The following is a 15,993-nucleotide window of genomic DNA, read 5'->3' on the forward strand; positions in this document are numbered from 1 at the left end:
TTTGGAGAAAAGTTATAAATGGTACATTTATACACACCACACACACACATACACGCCACACATACCACACACACATAAACATCACACACACCATACACATACACCACACACACACCACACCCCCACAAACCACATACTACACACACACTACACACACACATGTACACCACACATGCACACCACACACTTACCACACCACACCCACTTACACACACACAGACCAAATACACACACACACACACACACACACACACACACACACACACACACCTCCAGCATATGTAAATGGAACTACCAGAAATTATGGTGAAGGACAATGGCCACATGAAGTGTATACAAGATATATAGATTGTATTTTTTAAAGAACAAAGCAAAATAATTTTGTCCTGAAGCAAAATGACTGGTTATTCAAAGTGAAAATGAAGGAAAATGTGAGATGAAACTCTACAAGGATGCAAGTTGCATACTCTACAAGTTGCAAATCATTAGATAAAGAGGAATTTTGTATTTTGTCTCTAGAGCTAGTTAAAATTATATATGTTTATTTGGATACTTTCCAATGAACTTTCATATTAACAGTAACTACACATAAAAGCAAATTTAAAGTTTTCTGTTTGCTAAAATGACAAAATTTTATTTATCTATTTACCTTTTAATAATAAGAGATCTTTACCCCTTGGGAAATTAGCCAAAGACACTGATGTCTTCCCAGAGTAGACCCCTATTCTTCCTGGACATTGTCATGTCCTTGGCTTTTTAAGAGAGGAGTATTCCCACCAGTGATAAACTTAAGTGCTTTTATAATCACATCACCTCTTATATTTGTCTTTAAAGTTTTTCTTTGTTGATTCATTCAAATAAATCACTGCTTAACCACAGCTACTTGGAATCATCTTAGAGAATATTCAAACCTTTTGAAATTTTGGACAGCTTATAATAATTTGCCCCCAAATTAATTCCTAAATAAATTGATTTCTGCTGAATTTGAGGTTTTCCAAAAGCCCCTAGAAACTCTGAAATGGATTGCTCATTTAACCCTGGAATAGAAAAGGTTAAAATTATTTAGGTTAAGTTGAATTATGTGAAAAAAAAAACACTGCCAAATAACAAGAAAGGCTTAAAATTATCCATGTTAGCTTTGTACGGGGAAACATTAACACATGTATTTCAAAAGGTGTGTGGAGTTTCTGTAGATATACTAGTTCCGTCAGTGTCTATGATATACAACCTGGCATAATACTACCAGTGATGGTGTTCCAGTTATTTTTTAAATACTGTGTTTAATGGAAACATCATAATTTTGTTAACTGTATTGTTTCTATGCTGAAATTTCACCAAACTTTTATTTAAGTTATTTTAATTCTTTGTCATTCAAAGATTATATGTTTTATTTTCATGATTTCTTTAAGCCTTTTATAACCATCTCGAAGCCAGGGTGCTTCTCCTCAGAAGGAACCACAAGAAGAGGCTATGCAAGGTTTTCTGGGATTCATGAATCTGGCAACATTAAATAAACTGGTTCATATTGTTGGCTTGAACCAAATGTCCAAGATGCTAATTAGCTCAGTAATTTAAGATTCAGTAGAACAGCGATTAATTCACCTTTACTCTATTTTATGTTGCCTTAACAGAATACCAAGGATTGTTTAATTTGTAAAAACGTGCTTTTCCCTCACTGCTCTGGAGTTTGTGAAGTCTAAGAATGAGGCACTGGGTTTTGGTCTCATCAGTTCCCTATTGCTGTAATAAAAAAAAGTCTAATATGAACAACTTAAAAAGAGGAATTTATTTGGCTCATGTTTGGAGGAAAGGCATGCAAAATTTATACTGCCTAAGGACACACTCCTAGTGAGCTACTTGTTCCAGTTATGTACCACCTCATAAAGTATTCCAAAGTCCCCAAATAGCCCCACTAGCTGAGGTCCAGTCCTTAATGCATGCTTCTTTAGAAATTAGGGTGTTTCATAGCCAAACCATAACAAGGATGCTTTTATTACATCCTCACATGGTAAAAGGTCATAAGGAAGCTATCTCTGAAGACTGAAGGAAGCTTCATTTACCAGATCGTTAACCCTATTGTTGTTGTTTGTTAGGTTTTGGTTTTTGTTTGTGTTTTTTTTTTTTTTATCTTGGAGTCCTACTTTTGAGACTCCTTAGCAAAGGTAAAACAAGTCAAATGTAAGAAACACCACATGGTCAGTTACTATTTTGTTCTACTTAACTTTAATGAATCAAGATACATTTTGCAAACAAGAATAGTGTTTCTTTTCTTATCTTTAACAAATATAAACATAAAAAAATGTATTTCAATAAAAAATGTTCAGTTTTTGACCTATTTTTATGGCTTTGTATATTAAAGCCTAACATTTTTCATATTCTATCAGTTTTTAAGAATTCTAGGAAGGAACTCTGTATATTAATAGAGGAGAAAGACAACTGCCAACCCAGTTACACAGCCTGTGCTCTACAATGGTGATCTGCTTGCAAGATACCTCGTTCAATAGTGGCACAAAGGTTGTAGGCTTAACCAGCGACTACCTGACTGGAATTAAGGCTCCCTCCATGAAATGAAATCCTTACCCAACACTGCTCATGTAGTCAAGATCCTGAAACTAGCTAGGACATGGACCTAGGGGAAAACCAAATATGGCTGTTCTGCTTCTGGATTCACTAGGTTCATCATCTACTCAAACTATCAATCATTGTTTATCTTTTAGTTTCAATAGAAATATTCAATGCCTTATTGAGGTTGTGGGTGCCACTTATTACAAAATGTGTAGTGTTTGTAAACAATCTAAAATTCACCTACTTGAATTACAAGAAAAAAATATTTGGCCACTGGCAAGATCCAACCACCATTCTCTGGGACTGAATTCTCAATGTCTCCTTTCTTCTAATGAGAGGGGCATTGCAGGAGATACCTTTATTGATTGCATTGCAGGCTAGCCTCACCTTTTACCTAGAAAAACTGCAGACTCCCATCACAAATGGATAAACACCAGCATATTTCCTTCTAGTTTAAGCCCTTGGCAGTGAGATGATTGCCAATATTCCCATAAAGTTTCTGCTTTCGAAAACACAATGCTACTGGCAAAATTTAGTTTGCCCCAAGTTCACCAAAACATCCTTGTCTAACTTATCCAAATAATAGAAGACAGAGCCCTGATTCCCCTTTTAGAACCTGAACTTTTTTAGAGGCTTACAAATACAAACTTTGGATAATAGATTTAGATTTTCAACCATCCATAATTATCTTTCCAAGAACCTGAGACCAGTTCATTAAATACAAAAGGCAAGGAAAGAGCTCTAAGGTTTCATTTCTAATGCTTGTGGGAAGATATTATTTGAATATTGGTCTCCTCTAAAATCTATTGTTTAATTAACAAAGTAACAGAATTTTGAGAAAAGTCCTTTCAAAGAAGTCATGCCACCAAGGATCCACCACGAGTGCAACAATGCTATTGCTGTAGGAACGCATTCTGCATAAAAGAGCATTCTGGCATTTCCCTGGCCTTCCTTGACCTTCCAGCTTCTATATCTTGTACTATGGAGAGAAGGCTTTCATCAGTGTTTGATACTTAATCCTTGATCTTCTCAGTCCCTAAAATCATAAGCCAATATAATTTCTGTTCAATATGAACTGTACAGCTCCAGATATTACATTATATCAGCAAAATCAGGTGAAGACATCCAGCTTAAGAAGATGGCCTTCTCTCACTTGGGCCACTACATCCGAAAATGAAACACAACTGTTTCACTTATTAATCTGAGGGCTGGAATAAGGAGCAAGATATTTAGATTTGTGCATTTATGGTTTTTAGCCTTTTCTTCCACATGCATGAATTAAAAACTCTTTGTGATATAATTCAAAGAGGAAGTTTCAAATGGTGGAAAAATAACTGCACCTGCAGTTTCAAAATAAAACACAAAGAGCAAAACAAGAAAAAACCCAACATTGACCTCTGCCCTCCACAGGGCAGAGTCATTTGTAGGTGGATGCATATTCATGGGTGTGTGCCTCAATGCACATGCATGCAACACACATATGCATTGAAAACACACACACACACACACATATATATATATAATTACATACACACATACATAGCTTACACATACAAACACAGGAAGCTTTTCTTCGGGAATTTTTTTGACCTGAATCTAAGCAGAGTCTTTAAAGTAGGACACTGCTGTAAATCCCTTACAGGTAGGAAGGGGTTAAGCCCATACAAGTGGGATAAGAAGAGCCCATACAACATGCAATGTGAAAATATTTTTTTCACTGTATTTCCCATTGCTTTGGGTATATTCTTCTCACAAAAACTTTCCTATATGGTTTCCTGTATGGTCAAACGGCTAACAGTAGATTTGCTTAGCTTTCATGTCTCTAAGAGTAGCTTTGTCACCTCTATTTTTGAAGATGTTTCACTATACATATGTTTTGTATTGATATGTTCTCTTGCTTCTTCTCTTGAATCATTTCAAATTTCTTCATCTTCTCTGGTTCTCATAGTTTCTTACGGGCAGTATGCTATCATCCTTGACCTTTGAACTTTGTAGATGCCTTTTGAACCTGGCCTTTTGAGCTTCATTAATTGCTTTTATTATCTTGGGTACAATTTATTTAAACAATTTAGTAAGGTTGTATAATAATTGCTTTATTTATGTTTATCACTCACAATTTGTAAAACTTCCAGATATTTGAAGTCATTTTTTGTCTAATCATTATTAAACACAGCTAGTGTGTAGTTTACTTGTAATTCTACTGAATATATTCTTTATTTCAAATATTGTATTAAACTTAATAGAGATTTTATATGGATCTTGTTGGTCATTTATTTATATTTTAATCATATTTATTGGATGGATTTTCCAACATCTTGAACATATTTATGATAGTTACTTTAACATCTGCACCTGTTAAATTTATCATCCCTGTCATTCCTGTGTCAGTGTATCTTGACTGATTTTTCTGCTGTATAATATTTTTCTGCTTGTTGTAACATCTGGTAATTTTCTTTTGGAAGTTGGCCATTGTGGATTATATATTTTGGGGATCTGGATTACTTTTATGGCTTTAAATGATGTTGTACATTTTTCTCTGGTGCAGTTAAAACACTGATGTCGGTTGGAATGCTTCAGATATCGCCTTTAAGCTTGCTTAGAGCGAATTCAAGGTCCTATGGGCGAGGAATGATGTCTCCTCAGAGCACTACCTGAAGACTTGCGTATTAAAAAGTCATTCCATTTTGTCTGATGGGATGCTCAATGATTCCAGCCCACATGAAATTATGATTCACTGCCCTTACTGTTTCCCATGGTTATTTCCATTGTCTTATACAGTCATTTTTTAGCTGGAGGAGGGGTGCTGCTGCCCTGTCTATCGATATGTAGTTCCCCCTCTATAACAAATTAACATCCTCTAGGTGGGTTTGACCTTTTTACCTCTGATGCCATCCTCTTTGATGACCATTGAGGGGCAAACCCTATTGCGCTTCCTCCTGTAAGCAACCTGATGAATATCATTTGTGTTTATACCATTTGTTGCCCTTCTTTCATGGATCACAAGCCAGAACTGCCTACACTGCAATGTTTGACAACCACGGTATTACATATCCTGACCCCTAGTTTCCTAGTTTTTTCAGTTAGGAGTGTGAGTCTTATTCTAGTTATTCTGTCCTAATGCAAATGAGTCTTACTTTAGATATATTCGAATAATCAAAAAGAGTATTTATATTAATTGTTTGAAGATTTCATAATGCATACAATGTATTTTGATAATATTCATCTTCTACACCTTGCTCTAACTACCCCTGTATCTACCACCAACACCTTTTCTTCCTCCAAACTGTGTATCCATTTTCTCTTAATAGCTCACTGAGTTCTACTACACTCATGAGTATGGGACAATTCACCAAAGTATTCCTGCCAGAGACACCTCTTAAAACTGACTCTTCTGCCCCAAGAAGCCATCAACTGCCCTTAAGTTCTCAATTAACTATCAACTGCCCATAGGTTCTCAATTAGCTATCAACTGTCCATAGGTCCTCAATTAGCAGTGTGGACTTTGGAAGTCCTCTATTCACTATGATAGAATGTTGAATGACTTAATCTTATGCAAGTTTTGTGTAGGTAATCACATGTGTTGTAAGTTCATTAAGTGCAGTGATTCTGTCTTGTTTATAATACATGCACTAGGGTGTTTCCTAACCCATGGCTCTTACAATCTTTCCAGCCCCTCTTCCCATATATTCCCTGAGGGACAGGGGTGACAGAGATGTCCCACTTGTGGCTGAGCTTTCAGTTCTTTGCACTTTGAAAACTGAGTTGTCTGTGCTTTCACTGCAAAGCTGGTTAGTTTTCTGTTTCTTTTTTTAACATTTTTTATTGATATTTATTGAGCTCTACACTTTTCTCTGCTCCCCTCCCTGACTCTCCTCTCCCCCCTTCAACCCTCCCTCAAGGCCCTCATGCTCCCAATTTATTCAGGAGATCCTGTCTTTTTATACTTTCTACTTCCCCTGTAGATTATATCTATGTAAGTCTCTCTTAGTGTCCTCATTGTTGTCTAGTTTCTCTGGAATTGTGATTGGTAGGCTGGCTTTCTTTGCTGTATGTTTAAAATCCACCTATGAGTGAGAACATGTGATAATTGTCTTTCTGGGTGTTGGTTACCTCACTCAAAATAATGTTTTCTAGCTCCCTCTATTTTCCTGCAAAATTCAATCTGTCATTTTTTTTTCTGCTGTGTAGTACTCCATTGTGTAAATGTACCACATTTTTCTTATCCATTCTTCGATCAAGGGGCATTTAGGTTGTTTCCAGGTTCTGGCTATGACAAACAAAGCTGCTATATACATAGTTGAAACAACCTTCCTCCAGACCCAATAATACCACTTTTGGGTATACATCCAAAGGATGCTCAATAGTGCCGCAAGAACATGTGCCCAACTATGTACATAGAAGCTTTTTTGTCATAGCCAGAACCTGGAAGCACTCTGTTTTATAAACACATGCTATCACTAAAGTACAGCACTGAAACAAGGACACAACAGGTAAGAGTTCTGCCTACACATCAGCAAAACTTCAAATGCAGTGGTCCGAGCAGTGGTGAGAGATTAAAAACTGAGAAGTATCTTCCCAACTAATATGCACAGCTTTCTATTTTCCTACAACCCATTTTAGTGGCTGATTCAAACATTTGCCCTAGAATTTAAAGTGCTCATACACCATTCCTTCATGTATATTGCCCATCTCTGTCTCACTCACTGTTCTTTACTTTCCTTTTAGCCCTTTAGACTTTTCATTCTTGCCTCTGGAGAACCAAAGAAAGAAAGGATAGTAGTCTTATTCAAGGCACTCCCACCCCTCACCCATTCAGGGCTCTGGAAGTAATATATCTTTGAACTTAAGTCCAGTTTCAGTGATGTTCTGAGTTTGAACTTATGATTGAAAAGTCGGGAACTATCATAGCTTATCTCCAGGAACACCAATAAAGACACCCAAGAGGAAGACAGAAGCAGAGTAGGGTAAAGGTAAGATCAGACTAAACAAAGATAAATCAAGAGTCATTAGATTTCTGCCAGGAGAATCAAATTTCCCTTGGGAGGGAATCTTGGTGACAGGTTAGACAGTTAGGCATTAGGCTTCCTGGTGGACAAGGAAATTTCCTGCAACAGACATGCTGAGTCTCCATACCCAGTACCTTCTTTCCTATCAAGGCAACTTGCTAGCTACTCTGGTATTCGTATTCCCAGACAGCAAAAGGGCTCAAGACAGGAACCAACATATACATGTTCCTATAACAAGAAAACCATGTCCTGTCATAATAAAATAGTGTATAATTGTTCTGAGAGTATAAACTTATCACTACCAAACAGTCTATGCTTAAAGTCTCCTCTGCAATGGCACTAGAGAGTCTAGTTTGTCCTCTTCCCATTTTGACTTCCACTCATTTCTAGATTTGTTATACATTTTTATAAGCTATTTGAACATGACACAGTTTTGTCTAGAGCTCACTGATAAAAATTCATGAAGAAAATGGAAGGGAAAATGAAGCAATTTAACTAAGAAATCTTTATTGTAACTGATGGAAACACCACTCAACTGAGCTCAGGGGAAAAAAAAGAAGAACAGGGATGGAAGTTGTGTCATGGATAAGATACACTTTTAACATGGCTATTTCTCCCAAATTTATCTGCTGCACAGTTTTTTTCTCCTAATGCTGAGTCAGGAAGCTTTCTCTTAAAGGAATCATGCCTCTGCTTGCTTCTAGCAAACAGAATCTATCTTTAAAAAAAAAATGCAGCTATCGTGAATCTGTGCTTGGCTCCTGCTTTTTTTCTTTTTCTTTCTTTCTTTTTTAAAAATAGGTCTTATGTGGATCTGTGCCCCAGACAGTCGGCACCAATTTGGTGATATACAAAAGAGTTCCAAAATAACCCAGAATGGAGCATAACCAAAGTTTATTTATATTGAGTTTATTGTTAAACTCACAGAAAGAGTAGCCATCCATCCTGGAACCACATCCACCAGCCAAGAGACTTGTGCATACTTTACATGAAACCACACTCGAAGTGGGCTGGTAATTAAAGGCTGTTGGCTGAAGGAGCTCCCACAGCACCATCTAGACCAGAAAACAATGCTGATGGAATGGAATTACATTTTTCTTTTCTTTTTTTTTTTTTTTTTTATTATTTTCGAGACAGGGTATCTCCGTAGCTTTTTGGTTCCTGTCCTGGAACTAGCTCTTCTAAACCAGACTGGTTTTGAACTCACAGAGATTCGCCTGCCTCTGTCTCCTGAGTGCTGGGATTAAAGGCGTGCGCCACCACCACCCAGCTACATTTTTCTTTTTAAAAAGTATCAGTGGCATAAAAGAAGGGCAAATCATAGGTCTGAGAGAATATTTTTCTTTATATATTATATACCTTATATATAAAGTATATATTATATGTCTTTATATATTATGTGCCTTTTTAAAGGACATCCATTTAGAACGTATGAAAAACATGAAATTTCAGGAAGATGACTAAATAAACTACGGGCAAAACATTTGAATAGACAGTTCATATAGCATGTGTCTCCATGGCCAGTAAGTACAGGAAGGGAAACTCATCAGCACTAGTTCCTAGGAGAATGCTAAGCATGACCCAGAACTCCAAACCTACACCAAGCAGACAGGTCGTGACTGATCAAAAAGACTGCAGATGGGAAGGCACTAAGATGGATGAAGAGTTTGGACAGGTAGGGGAGATGGATGGGCAAAATGGGTTTTTGTTTGTTTTGCTTTTAATAAATTCTTTTTTAAAGTTTTCTTTTGTGCGGGACACTACAGGGTGGGGGAGATATTGAGGACCTGGGGTATGAGCAGTATTGCGGTGCATGATGTGACCTTTCTTAAGAACAAATAAAAAATTATGCTTAAAATAAAAAACTGCAGTACCAAACACTACGTAGAATACTAATTAATAATATTGGTAGTCATATAAAATAGTAGAATTATATTGAAACAGTTTTTTTCTTAAAGGTTTAAAAATAAACAGTATATAATCCATCAATTCTACCCAAAAATAATATAATAATGTTCAAATTTTTCTACCCATGCATTAAAAGTGGTATTATTCATAATACTCACAAATTCAAAACAAAATATATATCACTTGGTAAAAGATGGAGAAAATATGCTACCTCAGGACAAAGAAATATTGTTCAATTATAAAGAAATAAAATGTAAGGCACACTTCAGCATGGGTGAATGTCAAAAACAATATTCTGAATGATAACAGCCAGCCTTAATACCAATATTGTATGGTTCTTGATTCTATTCGTGTAAAATTCCAGAAAAATAAAAACACAAGGATCGAGAAAGAAAGCAGATGAACCCGCTGCTGAAACGGGAGGTGTGGATGGCAACTGAGCAGAAGCCAGTGTCAGAAACATACCACAGTGAGAGTCTAATACCCCTTAAACCTCCTAACATTCCTTGAATTAAGTGTGTTCATGATATGGGTATATTTCCTGATATGTAAATTACACCTTTCTAAATGTATTCCCATGTAAATGAACGGAGCCCTTCAACCAAGCAGGAAGAAGACTTGGATGTGACCAGTTTTCTGAGAAAGTAAACCTGATTTGCATACAGTCAAGAATGAGTGTCTATGCCTCTCAGCTCCTGTGTGTGTGTGTGTGTGTGTGTGTGCGCACGCGCGCATGCACACATGCACATCACACATACCTTTGAAATGTCTCCTCCATGAATTAAACTATACTTCCATTTGATAGGCAGGGAGACCAATTCTTGCAGGTGTTAAGGTTCATACTGCTGGCCACATGTCAAATACATCCCTGGCACAGCTAGAATTAGATTTGTCAGGCCGCACAGTCTTTCCTCCTTTACTTAAGGGCACTCTTCTTTTATCTTGTACTTCTCCTAAGAAGTTAGTTTCCATTTCAGGAGCATATTGCCTCTATTTTTTCTAGATAAGACATTCTCCAGACCCATATTAAAGACATAGCTGTCACCAAAAGACTAAATAAGTGGATATTCTCTCTCAAATTCTCTCCAACACTGTTTTTTTCTTAGCTCACACTCCACACCTCTAGTTCTCCACTTTTCTTCAGGCATCTGAATGTCTAATTTTCAACAGTTTCCCTCCAAATGGAAATCACTATTGGTACGGCAAGCATTTTGGAGTTTTATTATTGATTTATGCCTTGGGTGAAGAGGTTAATTAAATGTGAATTTTAAGCCGACAACATGATTAGGAGAGTGAGACAGCCGGAATTCATGAATACTTCCAAAGCCATTAAAACTATTTAAAATGAGCGATGAATGGAGGTGGGAGTGTGGGGGTGGGGTAGTCACACCGAGCAGCCCAGTTATTTGTGACTAGATTAATGAAATTCTGAAGAATTACAGAATCTTTCCAAGGCATTCAAGTCCAGCTGGGTTTTTACTTTGCATTTATATTGACATTAGCACGGAATATAATACATTCTTAATAAACCACTCTTCCATATTCTCTTTGGTTTTTTTTTTTTCTATTTAAAATTGCATTTTCAGGCCCCGAGTTTATCCACATCAACGAGCCACTCTGGAAGATGGGAAAATCTTAGCTCGCCAACACATAAAGTGTTCACAGGATGGCTTGTTAAAATGCAGGAGGATGACTTAGACTCAGCCCTTCAGTTCTCCATGGCTCTCAGGTACAACTTTGAAGGTCATCTTTGAAAACTCTGAATGAGGGTTTTTTTTTAATCATAAAAAACATACTGAAAGCTTATTATAAACAAGGGATTTGTTATATTTTGATGCTATTGCAAATTGTAGCTATGAAACACCACACTTGTTGCATCTTAATTGGTAACAGGCCTAATCCTACTTACAGCACAGTGGAATGAATAGATCTGTAACTGGGATGCATGACAGAACATGTTAGCAACATGCCAACTGGAGCAAGCCCACGTCAGAGTCATCCTTGCTGTGATAAAATAAGCTGGTATCTGTACCTTGTAGTAACATCCTTGCAACCATCTATTGTGCAGAAACAGCAGAAAACATATGGGCATGGATGAATACCAAGTCAGAATCAAAGGCTCGGGGAAATGGAGTTTGAACATCAGTCTAGAATCAGATATTTCAGGTGGAGAGGATTAAAATTTCAGACGAATGCTGAAATGACGGCTGGCTAAGGTGGTGGCATGGGAAAACGACGAATTTTCAATAAAAAACTATGAAGCCGCAGGGCGGTGGTGGCTCACGCCTTTAATCCCAGCACTCGGGAGGCAGAGGCAGGCGGATCTCTGTGAGTTCGAGACCAGCCTGGTCTACAAGAGCTAGTTCCAGGACAGGCTCCAAAACCACAAAGAAATCCTGTCTCGAAAAAAACCAAAAAAAAAAAAAAAAAAAAAAAAACTATGAAGCCGTGCACTGAAGTGGGGGGAAGTTTCTCTCATTTCATACAAACAGGACAGTGACAATGGTGTGACTCCAGGCAAAGTGTCACTGAGTTCTGTCCTTCCACGTCAGGGTGTGTAACAGCAGTACGCTAGCGGGTTGTGTCTTTTGAGAGTTGGGTAGGATTTCTGGAACCTAGAGATTGATCCTCCATTTGAAAAGGCTAGCTGGAGCCTTTTTCATGATTCTTGAAATCCCCAGGAAGATAAGAGAGGTATTGCTTTGGCTATGGCTCAAATTCAAAACGTCCCCCAGTAGCTCATGCCCTACACCCTTAGTTGTGAGCTGACAGGCTTTGAGTTGCTGACTCCATGCCCAGGGCTCTGAGCTAGGGAATGGATTAATGCCTTGATGGATTTATAAGATGGTGGCATTGCTAATAAGAGGTGGCTCCTAGCTGAGGGAAATAGGCTAGTGGTGTGTGGACATAAGGCCTGTCCTTCCCTAACTTCCTCCTTTATATCCTATTCTTTTTTCCTTGTCTGCTGAGAGGAAGGACGTTCTGTTTGATCAAGTGCTACCACCTCCTTGATGTCGGCCCTAATCCTGACTCAAAGCAACAGGCTGAAAAAGGAAATTCCTGAAACCATGAGCTAAAGCCTTTGCATCCCTTTGCATTGTTTCTGCCCGATATTTTTCATAACTTTAACACACCTCCTTTGTATTTTTATTTCCACTTCAGGAGCTGATTTTGCCCATAGTAAATGGCACATGTTCATTCAATATGTTCAGTTTCTTCCCCTGTCAGTAACTTCCCTTGGTTCCAGATGGCCAGCCTGGCCTTCCACACAAGCCTGGGTCACATCTCTTACAAGTCTGGGTAGAGGCATTGCTCACCATGGAGGAGGGTCATTGATGACATTTTGGGTCACATAATTATTTTGTTTTAGAATGAGACTGTGCACACTATCAGCTACTCTGGAGACTAAGGCAAAAGTTCAAGATTAGCCTGGACTACAGAGTGAGTACTGGGCTCAATCTGGGTAACTTAGTGGGGGCCCTGTCAAAAACTAAGAAGCAAAAAAAAAGGGCCTGGGATGTAGTTCATGAATAGAGCATTTACCTAACATAGACAAAGCAATAGCTTCCATCACCAATGTCAGTCCAACAGAAAAAAAAAAAAACAAAACAGTAATTACAAAATGCACCCTAGTGAAGCTGAAGACTTCTGATTCAGAAGATCATTTTAGAGACCTTTACTTTGATATGTTGGCCTTGAAGACCATATTCAATTGATTTTTTTTTTTTTTCGTGATAGGATTTTTCTGTAGCTTTGGAGCTACAGAACTGGAACTAACTCTTGTAAACCAGGCTGGCCTTGAACTCAGAGATTCACCTGCCTCTGCCTCCCGAGTGCTGGGATTAAAGGCATGAACCACCACTGCCCCGCTTGAAGACCATATTTAATATAGTTAAGCTCTGGCTATATTCTTACCCAAAAGGAAATGAGTTATGTGAAGATTTAGTAGAGGTGGGTATATACAGCGAAACTGACTTAGAGGAGGCTGTTTCAGGACACACAGAAAGCCACCTCTGCTACCTAAAAATGATACCCCTAGATGACTCCCCACAGCCACCTCCTGTCTGCTTAATGTTAATTTCGCATCGTTCTAACCCAAGAGAACAGCAGGCACGATGGAAGGGTTTGCATTGGTCCAGAGGTTCAGAGGTAACAGTATGCAGTTTTTGGTCCTGCTGCTTCTGGACCTGTGGTGAAGGAGACAAGCACATTGGGAACACACGTTGGAGTAAAATGACTCCCCACATGGTAGGCAGGAGGCAAAGGGAGACAGAGAGGGGTCCGGAGAAACAGACCCGCAACCATGAATCTCCTTTGCCAACAAGACTTTATCATTTAAGTGTTTAGAATTCCCTAAAACAATGTGCGGGCCCAGGGACCCAGCTTTAACATGTTTAACTCGAGGGGAATGTTCCTAGTTAAACCAAAGCTCCAGCGAGAGGGATGCTTTGCCTTAGGACTGCTCGGTACCCACACGCAGGCTTAATCTTTTTCCCCCCCCCGCTTCTAGCAGTTGAGGCTCAGCGGAGCCAGGGTTAGAGGGAGTAATTTCCCTTCATCTCCCTGTCATGAGTCTTTATTTCCAGTTCTGTTTCTTTTCAAAGAAGCTGACAGATTGAATATCAACTCTCTTCGGGGAAAACCCTCCTCTCCACTGGTGTGTGCCCTTGCTAGATGTCCTCAGCAGACAGCGACTTCTGAGCCCTCGAGCACGAGGCGTACTCGCAAAGCAGCAATCAGTGGCTTTTCTATCTTCCCCTTCTAAATGACACATGTGAATTGTGAGCGCTTTCATCTGCAATAGTCATTAAAATTTTGTTGCTTCAATATTAAACTGGTATACACGGGATTTCAGCAGAGTGGTTTGCGTCTTTTCCCTGAGTGCCTAGAATAGTGTCTTCTGTATAAAACACAATAAAGTACCGAGTAAATAAAAGCAGGCCTATTTTTCTTTAGTGCCTTAAGGTTTCAAAGCTCTTATTCAAACGATCAAGCAACAAAAAAGATGCAGTCTTATCCATGTGCTGCTCTGCCAGTGGTTCCCAACCCATGAGTTGTGACCCTTGGGGGGGGGGGCATAAAATGACCTTTTACAGGGGTCTCTTATCAGATATCCTGCTTATCAAATATTTATGTACAATTCATAACTTCATAACAGTAGTAAAATTACAGTTCTGGAATAGCAACAAAATAATATGGCTGTGGTCACCACGACATAAGGGAATATATGAAAGGGCCACAGCATTAGAAAGATTGAGAGCCACTGGTTGGTGCCACCTTGAGACCCCTGGGCAAGTTCACACACCCTAGAGTTGTGTTTCTTTCATAAGGCTGTGTGTCTAGAGCTATCTCCCTGACAGATACTGAGTGTCTTGGCTGTCCTGGTGGCAGTTGCTACTCACCAATATAATAAAGAAATGGCTGGGTGTTATTAATAATTGTTGATATCTTAACGTTAACTAAAAGAAGTGCTGGCATGTTTACTCCAGTTTCAACTGTGGAGGAGGCACAACGACGGGGAATAGAGTTGACAAAATCAGGCTTGTGGATAGGACTTGGCAGAGGAGATTTTTGAATTAGTGTGCAGATCCTCAAAGTTTGCCATCTGCCAAGGAAGTAAATGAGACGGCCCCAAGGAACAGTGCTGGACCAAAGAAAGGGACTCTGGGAGCCAGTGGATGTTCAAGGCGTTTGAGACACAAAAGGGTTGTGACTTGCAAACTCCTTTGGGCATTCCAACCAGAAGCCCAAGTGATGGCAACAGGAATTCCCTGCTGAGAGTTAGCTCTTCGAGATGATCTTTCCTTTCTACAACTCTGCGGACAACAGAAGATACTGCACCGAAAATTTAAGCCAGTGTTCCCAAACAGTGGTCTTCTGTGTCCCTGGGCTATACTCTGCTCCATTAGCAAGGGTCAAGAGAGCAATTCTTTTGCCTTATGTTTGTGTGTGCTTATTTAATTCAATTCACAAGAGGCAATTAAGCACTGTAGAATCACAGTTACTTACATTTTATGAAAATGTTTGTAATGATAATGTAAAAGTTATATGGTCACTAAAATCCTATGGCTATATTAACAATATATTGGGATATGCTTCTGATTGGGGCATATTAAGTGCATTGGTTCATGGTCTTTACAGTTTGTGATGTCCTTGAGTATCCTCAATAAATTCCAGGAGAAGGGTTGTTGCTCTCCTGCACTAGGCTTATAGTGGAGTTGACATGAGAGCCCCAGCACCCTGCTTGGTATCAATACTTGGGGGTTCTGAGACCATGCTCAGAGGAAATGAGCTGGAGGGAGCTTGCTTCTCAGAATGTGAGATGAAAGCCGGATGGTTGCAGAAAACAATGGAAAACACAGTGAGAAATCAGCCTAGATTTTCTAGATCTTTCCTATCTGAGTTACTTTCTAGAGATGTGGGGACATTTACTACTCTCTCTCTCTCTCTCTTTTTTTACAACTTTACCTCCAGACACACCCCTGGTTATATTTTCATCAGCTCTAAGCCCAAC

The sequence above is a fragment of the Microtus oregoni genome, unplaced genomic scaffold (assembly GCF_018167655.1).
Source record: "Microtus oregoni isolate MIOR12 unplaced genomic scaffold, Mior012 000024F_ref0000369, whole genome shotgun sequence".
NCBI classification, from domain to species: Eukaryota; Metazoa; Chordata; class Mammalia; order Rodentia; family Cricetidae; genus Microtus; species Microtus oregoni.